Source organism: Solanum lycopersicum, chromosome 10, assembly GCF_036512215.1.
Source record: "Solanum lycopersicum chromosome 10, SLM_r2.1".
NCBI classification, from domain to species: Eukaryota; Viridiplantae; Streptophyta; class Magnoliopsida; order Solanales; family Solanaceae; genus Solanum; species Solanum lycopersicum.
The window spans coordinates 23,700,245-23,710,927 of NC_090809.1; positions in this window are offsets into that span (position 1 = coordinate 23,700,245).

Consider the following 10,683-nt stretch of genomic DNA (forward strand, 5'->3'; position numbering starts at 1 on the left):
GCTACAGACCTAGTTTGGATAACATTTCCAGCCCTCATTCTTTCAAGGTTGCTACTGGTAATAGTTGTCTTCCCCTTCCATTTGAATCCGCGTACTCGTGTGTAGCCAATATCACCGTTGACAACATCAGCCCTCTTTGTCCCTTTTGTACCAGTATTGATGACTCTTCTACTTGGCAATCCAGGCTGCTTAGTCAAATAAATACACACTCAAATATTAGACAATGAGGTTTGCAATGACAATAGTAAACTTGCATTGATAGTTGTAAACTTACATTGAGAGTTGTAATTCCATCTTTAGTTTGGTATATTCCAACACCTACCATTCTTGGCATTTTAAAAGGTCTTTTTTGTCCTACACTAGTGTCCTCATGTTCTACTGGTCTCTTCCCTCTTCCTAGGCCTCCTCCACTGCAGTTTGCTTTAGAACTGACTTGACTATGTTGAGTCATTCCTCTTCCTCTACTTAGTCCTTCATTCACATATCTTTCTAGAGCCATTTCTCTCCCTGATCCTACTCCCGTACCTATACATGTACCTGTACCTCTACCATTTACAGTCTGTACTTTGAAATCAAAATATTAAGTCACTAATTGGAAAGTTTTTTGGCTCAAATTATTTTCCTATGGACCTACTCATAAATATCCCGTCAGGTTGTTATAATAAATATCAATTTATCCATTACCCGTCCTCGAGTTATCAACCAAAAATTTTTGGCTAAAGTAGAAAAAAAGGGTAGTACCTTAAATCTCAGACAAATGAGAATACCTGTCTCTCATGTCTCTTTATATCTTCGAAGTATTCTTCTCAACTAGATGATGTTTCTAGTGAACCTTTACTAATTTGATCTTATTTTCCTTAGTTATCTAGATCAAATATCGCACTATATTCCTCTTTATATCGCAAGTCCTCCAACATAATTGATTCTCATTTAATGATGTAGTTTCCATCCCCATGGTACTTCTTTAGCATAGACACAAAAAACACTAAATTAACCCTAGACAAGTTGGGAGGTAATGCTAACCTAAAAGCCACTGACTTCATAACTTTTTGAACCTAAAAGAGACCAATGTAATGAGGGTTAAGCTTTCCCTCTTTACCAAATCTCATGTCTTCTTTCATAGATGACACCTTCAATAGAACCTGTTACCAACTTGAAAAGCCATGTCTTTTACCTTGCATTCCCCCACCCTTTCCTGAGCTTCCCAAACCTAATCAACACCCAAAGGTTTCACATCTCTAGGCTCAAACAGAACTATGTGATATTTGCATCCTTTTGATAAAGTGTTTCAAATGGTGTCGCATCACTGCTGCAATGATAACTATTATAATAGAAAAACTCATATAAGGGTAGAAACTCATCCCAATGGATTCTACAATCAATTACACATGCCCTAAATACATCTTCTAATACATGAATAGTCCTTCTTAGTCCGTGGGTAGAAAACTGTATTGAAAGTGAATTGAGTGACAGATGCCTCATGCAACTTACCCCAAAACATCAAAGTGAATTGAATGTTGTGGTTTGAGATGAGGTGTACTCTCTGAAACCTCACTCTTTCATTTAAACATATATTCACCAACAATTAGGATTTGTAGTCCACTCTGACTGAAATGAGATGGGTTGATTTATCCAACCTGTCAACAATAACCCAAATGGAATCATATTTCCCCAAAGTCTTGTCTAGTCCTACAATGAAATCCATGGATATCCTCTCCCACTTCCATTTAGGAAAATGAGTAACCTCTGGATTAAACCTTCATACCTTTGGTGTTCATAGTCCACCTATTGACAATTTTAGAAGTATGGAACATACTTCGTTATGTCCTTCTTCATATTTTCCACAAATAATGTAGCCTCAAATCCCTATACATCTTGGTCACACTAGAATAACCATGAGCCTTTGCTAACACACTCTGGATCAAGTCACCAACTCGAGAAACATAAATACTTCCTTTAAACTTGAACACCCCATCAATATTCAGTGTGTCATCTTGGGTTTCCTTATACATCACCTTAACTTTGAGCTTGGACAACTTTTCATCCTCAAATTATTTAGTCATGATTTTCTCTTTGAAGAAGGGTCTAACCTCAAGATTTTCTAGCACCCCACTATTCTCAAAGATACCCAACCACATAAACTTAGACTTCAAAGCCTAAATTTTTTGGCTAATGGTCATTTTGATATCCCCAAGCAAGCGAAACTGCCCATGCTAACTGTCTTCCAATTCAATATGTCTTCCACTATATTAGTTGTACCCGAATTATACTGGATGGTCAAATCATAACCTTTGACAAACTCCATCTATCTTCTCTATCTGAAGTTTAGATTCTTTTAAGTGAACATATGTTGAAAACTGCTATGATCGGTGAATACCTCACACTTAACCCCATAATTGCCTGATCTTGAGAGAAAACACCATCCCCATTAACTCCACATCATGGGTTGAGGTAGTTCCTCTCAAGAAGTGTCAACTTTCTGGAAGCATAAGCTATGGAATTCTTTCCAAGATCAATACAACACCCAAATGCGAATGTGAAGCATCATAGCAAATAATAGAATCACTATCTTCTATCGAAAATGTTAAGATTGGAACTGTAGTCAAAATATCCTTGAGCTTTTGAAAGCTCTCTTCACATTTATTTGACCATTCGAAATTTACATCCTTGTAAGTCAACCTAGTAAAATGTGTAGATTAGAAGCAAAGTTCTTCAAATACCTGCGATAATTGCTATCAAGCCCCACAAAACTTGTCACTTCTCTAGGACAAACTCAGTTTTTAATTGCATCTATCTTTTGGGATTTACCATTGATAAACGCTCAACTATACCTCATCCAATTCAAGGTGTAGGCGATCACAATCTATTGTAAACCCAACAAAGAGTTGGGTTCAATCCCACAAGGAGTGATACGGTATATAATTCAATTATGAAGTGAAACACGTGTTCTAATGGATTTTAGGGATGGAAATCATCGAAATCCTTTAGGTAAATCAAAGGGGTTTACAACAAGTGTCAAATAGGGGGGGAGGGGTGTTAAGGTTTTGCAGTTATCAACTATGTAATACGAGAGTAATCAAGTAGATACTTGGGGATGTGATCAATTAAAGATTAATTTTGTTGTATGGGTAAATATATTTTATTAAAAATTGTTGAATCTGAGTGGGTAGACTAGACTATAGATGCAACAACTTTCTCTCGGACAACTCTTACGAATCAAAAAAGTTTTCTTGAACCTCGAAAATCAAAACAATATAAACAACCCAATACCTCAATTAATCTACTCTCGTCTCGAGCTAGATTGGTAGGATTGAGATTAGATTCACTCTCTCAAGATAAATAGACAAATGTCTAATCACTACAATCATCAATCAATAGCCTTAGTTCTAAAACCTCTTCTCAAGCAAGACCGGAACACTAAATTAGAATTGCATTTGCAACAATAATTCATGGGTTAATACACAAGTATCAATTAAACCCGCTCTAAATCTGCATTTAAATAAAAAAATAATGACCACAAGCTAATTCAGAAAATTAACATATTCACACCCTAAATGGGGGGTTTTATCCATACATCATAAAAATTATTAAATTAATACCAATTATGTTCTCCATAAGCTCAGTACCAATCTCTAAATCTTTAGAATTCTTCAATGTAGATTCAATTCCAAAACCCAACTCCAAACTACTAGAAAACTCCTAAAAACTAAGAAAAGTAATGTCCAAGACAAAAAATCTAAGTTGAACAATGGTATAATTGCTCAGGATCTTCATAATGCCCTATTCTATTTTTTGAAAAACAATTTATACACTTTCAAAAGCCTTCAGGGTCACTGGGCAGAGTTAGTCAAGCATCGCTGACCAAGTCTACGATACGCCAATGGCTCCTTCCCATCGCCAGTTTGCCTCGACTCTTCATCCTTCAGACCTTGTAACTTTAGGCAATCAAAGCCTTTGTTGTCGATCCATTCGATGTTTCGCTGATGGTCTAAATGCTTCGCTGAGTTGGCCTCTCCCCAGGGCTAGCGGTCTCGAACTTTAGGCGAGCTGAAGTTCTACTCGGCGAGTCACCCGACGTCTTTGGTGATTCTCACCTTTCACTATCTTCAGCCTTGTTCATCTTTTTTTCTCCTTTTTACCCAATAATGTCCTTGCCTTGCTCTTTTGCCTTTATATCTGCAAGTTAGCATAAAAATATTAATTCAAAACATAAAATAGTCATTGAGGACACTAATACTATAAATAACAAGTCCTAGAAGAGTCAAAATCCAGACTCATAAACCATCACCCATTCTTTTGAAACTACATACCCAAGAAAAGCAAGCGAAGACAACCATTATTCATAGTTAGAAAAATTGGCATACAATTTATGTTTCCAAGGATACCTAGAAAAATACAAAGACGGTCTGCATATTCCTCCTCTCTCTTGGAGTAAATCAAAATATCGTCGATAAAATGATAAAAGAGGAATCCAAGAATGTCTTAAACATTTTACTAATCAAACTCATAAACGTTGCAGAAGCATTAGTCAACTCATACCAGGTCTAAAAAGATGACTTAGGTATCTACTTATGCCTAATCTTTAACTAATGGTACCTTTATCTCAAATCAATCTTACAAAAGATATACACATCATACAACTGGTCAAAAAATCATCCATGTGAGGTAAAAATACTTATTACGAATGGTAACCTTATTTATTGTCCGTACCCTAGACGTACACATCCTCATACTACCATAGTTTTTATTCATAAACAAGACAAGAGCACCCCAAGGAGAAACGCTAGGATGAAAAAAACCCTTATCAAGAAATTCCTAAAGCTTAGTCTTAATCTATCTCAAATCTAGTGGAGCCATGCAATAGGGAGGAATAGAGATTGACTGAGTGTGTAGCTCCAAATCAATACAAAAGTTTATATCCCTATTCGGAGGGCATGCTAGGAAGATTAATAGGAAACACCTCTGGAAACTCGAAAACCATAGGATAAACTCAATGGAAGGAAACTTTGCATTAACATCTCAAATATGAGCCAAATAGGCCAACCCACACTACCCTACTAGTTTGCTAGACAAAAGTAATGATATAATATTTCAATGACTTAAATAAATTTACCAATACAAATATAAAACAGAAAATAAATAAAATAAATAAAAGGATAAAAAAAATTGAGGGTAGTTTTGTCTTTACATAGTCAACCCCATTGTATTAAATCCTATGTATAACTAATCTATAATTCCAAAATTCCTACCAAATATATTGAAAATTAATACCATACATAATGCATGTACTATTTCTCCTAATACTCCTGCCAAACGACACCTAGTAATTTACAATTTAGAGGACATTTTAAGTTAAAAGAGGTGAATTTATGGATCCACTTTTGTCAACCTCTTGTAATTACCAAAAAGAAAAAGAAAAAGAAAAAGAAAAATATAACTTGAAAAATGTTATAAATCCATTGAATAGTGGATGACTATTTGGTTTAATCATACACTATTAAATTCATGTATGTGTATTCTCTAGATGATATGAACCACCCTTTTGGATAACAATGTAGTTAACTATGTATCTACTAGTTAAATGACTTTTGAGGGTGATATTTCAACACTATAAATAGAGATATCACTCACCATTTGATATACACTTGAATAAGAAGAAAATTCCTCTTCTTCTATCTACTTCTCTTGTCTTTTTCTCTTTATGATTGTATTCTTATAGCTTGATTTTATACCACATTATCAGCACGAGTCTCTAGCCAATTAAGATTGAGTTTTATTTTTTCTTTAACTCATGTTTTTCTTGATCTCGTTATCAGAATCTATGTATGATGTGCATAAAATCATGTATGCATTTTCTAAAATATTTTTATGATTTGGAATAAAATAGTATTCAGTCACTAACAACTATCAGTAACCGAAGACATATACTACTATTGGTTGAATATGACATGCTATGAAAAATTTCTTAAATAGAAGAAGGTATAAAATTTTAATAGCATGAGTTTGAATATTATTTTGATTGTTTTGAAAGACTCAAAAGGTGAGTCATGTTTTACTTCGGTCTATTATACTATTGGTTAAGGTTAAGACGATGGGTTCAAGCCTCATCGCACCAAAAAGGGTAAGACATCAGGTTAAGTCCAGATGCACATAATGAAAAATATTTGAGGATAAGACAATACATTCAAATTTTATCGCTTAAAGAGTTTAGGATATCAATTTGAATTTTTATGCACCGCAATAATAATGTATTGGGTTCAAGTCCCATAGAATTATCACCTAATAGTTCAAGTCCCAAATAATTTGGCCTAACACGCCTTATATGGACAAGACATTGAGTTTGAGTCAATGCACCATAGTGATTATATAATGATGACTAAGGCTTTGATGAAAAGTTTTGAAATTCGTTCTATTAAATTAGCTCCATTCCTTGAAAAGAATGTGGTAGCAACATATGATAATTTTTAAATCGCATCTTCACTTGCTCCATTCTATCGTATGAATGTGGTAGTAGTAAATAGTTAGTCTGAAAGATGACAAATGATTAACGATATGAAAAGGAGCATGAAATGACGGAATTATAATAGTCATCGTTGTGGTAATTATAAAAGGAAGAACACTATTGGTTCTTCAAATAATCCTTCAAAATGTGAAAAAAAAATTATTATCAAAATGGTAGAAAATATTGTCGACCCAATAATTTGACAAGTTTATAAATCCTCCATCAAGAGACAAGAAGATAAAGTGATGGTACAATTGATCTTTCAAAGTGATGTTGAGGTGTATCATGGAAATATGATGAATTTTAAAATCATGACAAATTACTTATAATGCAAATTTATGAAGTACATACAAATGATTAGTTCATTCCTTGAAGAGAATGTAACTTGTGATGAGTATCGTGAATGCTCGACCATTCTATAAGAGAATGGGTCAAGATGTGATAAAATCATTATTGGTTGAATATATGCCACAACTCACTCTATGAGAGGTTTGAGAAAAAATGATATATATCAAATTCACCTCTACGGGAGGTTTAAGAGGAAACAAATTTTATTTGCCAGAAATAGTTAATGGTATTGTATGTTTGTACGTCACTATGGTATGTTTATTGTGAACTACCGAAAGGGCAAAAGAAAGAAATAGTTCTTTCCTATAAGGGTAATAGTCATTATTGTGTGGCAATACAAATTTGTCACTGGTTATGTACCTATGGTACAACAAAAGTTAAGCAAGAAACTTGTCTTGCTCGTAATGATTTTAACCATGACAATGATAATATAATTTCCTCCTTGAAGGAGATGCTCACAATAGGGATGGTTTCATGGAATATGTGATAGTATACAAAATTAAATTGCAAGCTCTAACGAGTTGTGCTATTATCAAAGGAATAATATTTGGTTGTAGTAAGTCTCAAAAGAATTTTTTTAAGTTTCGGATGAATTGAAAAGAAATATTGAGACTATAAATTATGAAATGATTTAATATCTGTAAATACTACAATCAAAGAGGGTTATAAATATTACCCATTTTTTCCTCGTGTTAGCTGCACACAAACATGGGCATGCTGATGGAATCACATGCCAAAGTAAACTATAACTGTACTGAAATAAAGATCAGTTGGCATGATCGGTTGACCATTCTAATTTAAATGTGATGCAAATGTAATTGAGATTTATGTGGCTTATATGATGAAAAAACAAAAGATTCTTCAAGAATTCTCTTGTATTGCTTGGTTTCATTGTACCAGCTAAGGTTGGGATTGTAATCCCCTGAAGTTTTTGGAACATATAAAAAGGTGAATATGGGCCCATTCACATTCCATGTGGATCATCTGCAACTATATGATAGATGCATCTATGCGATGATCACATGTGCTTTATTGTCAACTTACAAATTGGTGTTTGTAAGGTTGTTTGCTCGAATTGTTAAATTAAGAGCACAGTTCTAAAATATGAAATTATATTGATAATGCTGGTTGATTTAGCAAAAATTGTATACCTCCAACTATAGCTAAATCATGGTTATGAGAACAGAACTTCCAAAACAAAATTTGGTATGAGATAAATTTAATACGTAGCAACACATGTATGCGTCAAGCCAACAAGGTCTCCCCATTAAAATTGGTTCAGGGTCAGGAACCATATAATTTTCATCTAAAATGTTAAATGTGAGGTTACGATTTTAATAGCTCCACCACGCACAAAGATGAATTTCCAAATAAGGTTGGGATGAATGTTAGATATTCTAACGTTAGAGGAAGAGATGATTTTGACAGCTGAAAATTATGTGGGAGCTTAATAATGGATTATCTAGATCCTCGTTAAATATATATGTAAACTTAAAGTTCAAGGGATGATTTATTTGCATAATGTTGCAAATCAATTGTCAGATGAATGCACTGACGCTATGATATAATCAGCTGCAAATGCTGCAATCGAAGTCCTTGAAGGACAGAGTCTATGATACGGCGGAAGCGTAATAGACCAATCGGTTTCAAATATAAAATTCCTTGAAGAAGGAAGGACTAAATGATCAATATGGTCATGATAACGAGGCAACTGCTATAAAATAGCACATTGACATAACACTTCATAAAACTCAGAAAAGGTTAAGGTACCTGAAAAATGAAGAGATTTCGATAAGTTATGTCATATTGGAATCAATATCAAATAACCGTCGATGGTATCTTTGATATAAGGTAGTGTTCAATGATATAAATTGTGACGAGGATCTTGAATTCAAATATATCATATAGTGTGGAAAAATAAAAGGCTGGCCAAGTAAAATGCATGATTCAAGTATGTTGCTTCACTTACAAAAGTGACGTTTTTGACAGATAGTCCATAAATCAAGGTATAATGTCAGTAGGGTATAAATAAATTATTATGCGATTGTATAACAGTAAGATATCAAATATGATTTGTGCCTTGGGGCATAAAGATTTGTTGCAAAAATCCTGACATTTTTGGAAATGTTTTTCTCCTATGGTGGATGCAATGAGGTTTGTTTTGATATGACAACATACGAAAAACTTGAATGCATGCAACAAATAATTGTAATGTCTAGCTAGAAAACAACAAATAATTGTAATGTCTAGATAGACAACGAAGGTTATATGAAAATTCTTGAAACAATCGAGGTGTCTGAAGCATATAAGAGTTTGAAAGAAACTTTTTCAATAAAGCTTCAAGAATCCTTATATGGATTGAAATAGTCAAGGAGGAAAATGATACAAAAGAATTACCCTTATTGTTCTTGTATTTTACGAAAAGGTCTTGGTAAGACAGAATTTCGTCTTGACCTACTGATTGATAATTTGACAAATGAAATATTTGTCTATCAGTGCACATACACAAATATGTTTTGATGCGTTTTATATGAATAAATCACATTCATTGAGTACCCCAATGATTATGAGATCGCTTGATATAAATGATGATTCAGTTTGATCTCAAAAGAGGGATGAAGAGCTTCTTGGTGATGAAAATTCATATCTTGGTGAAATTAGGGCACTAGTGCATCTTACTAACTATATTTGACCAGATATTTGTTTTGCAGTAAATTTACTAGCAAGATTCAGTTTCTCCGCGATAAAAGGACATTGAAATGATGTTGAGCACATGATTGAATATCCTCGAAGGACCATAGTTATGAGTTTATTCAATTCCGAGGAATCTAAGATACAATTGATTAGTTGCACAGATGCAAATTATTTATCTGATTCACATAAAGCTCTATCTCAAGCACGCTATTTGTTTGCATGTGGAGGCACAATAATATTTTGGCTATCACTGAAACTAATGTAGGTGATCACTTCTTCAAACCATGCAAAAATAAAAGTCTTCCATGAAGCAAGTCAAGAGTGCGTCTCGTTGAGATCAACGACACACCATATTCAGGAAATATGTGATTTTTCTTTGAAATTTTTTTTACCAATTACAATGTAAAGAGATAATCAACTGCAAATGAAAATGTCCACAAGATGATTATTGTTGTGAACAAGTTTAATGTGCAATTTACTTGCAACAACAAGGTCATGACGAATAGAATGATATTCAACAATGTATTCGGCTAAACTCAAAGCCTTGTCAGATGAGTTCAACGATGCAACATCTTCGTGAATATGATTTGATCACAAAGATTGAAGACATCATATTTGATTGATATTGAATATGATTCGTCAATATCAATATTTGAGTAGTTTGTGTACAAGAATGAAGACATCATCACAAGAAATTCAGTGATGTTTTAATCAGGGGAATATAATACGCGTTGCACTCTTTTTTCCTTGACCGAGGTTTTGTTCCATTGGGTTTTCCTGGCAAGGTTTTTAATGAGGCAACAAATAGTGCGTATTAAAAGATATGTGTACTCTTTTTTCTTTACTAGAAATTTTTCCCACTGTTTTTTTTAGTAAGGCATTAACGAGGCACATTATCTATGGACATCCAAGGGGGAGTGTTATAAATTCATTGAATAGGGGTTGACCATTTAGTTTATTCATGAACTACTAAATTCATGTATGTGTATTCCCTAGATGATATGAACCTCCTTTTGGATAACAATGTAGATAACTATGTATCTACTAGTTAAATGACTTTTCGGAGTAAACTATAAATAGACATATCACTCACCATTTGGTATACACTTGAATAAGAAGATATTTCTCTCTTCTATCTA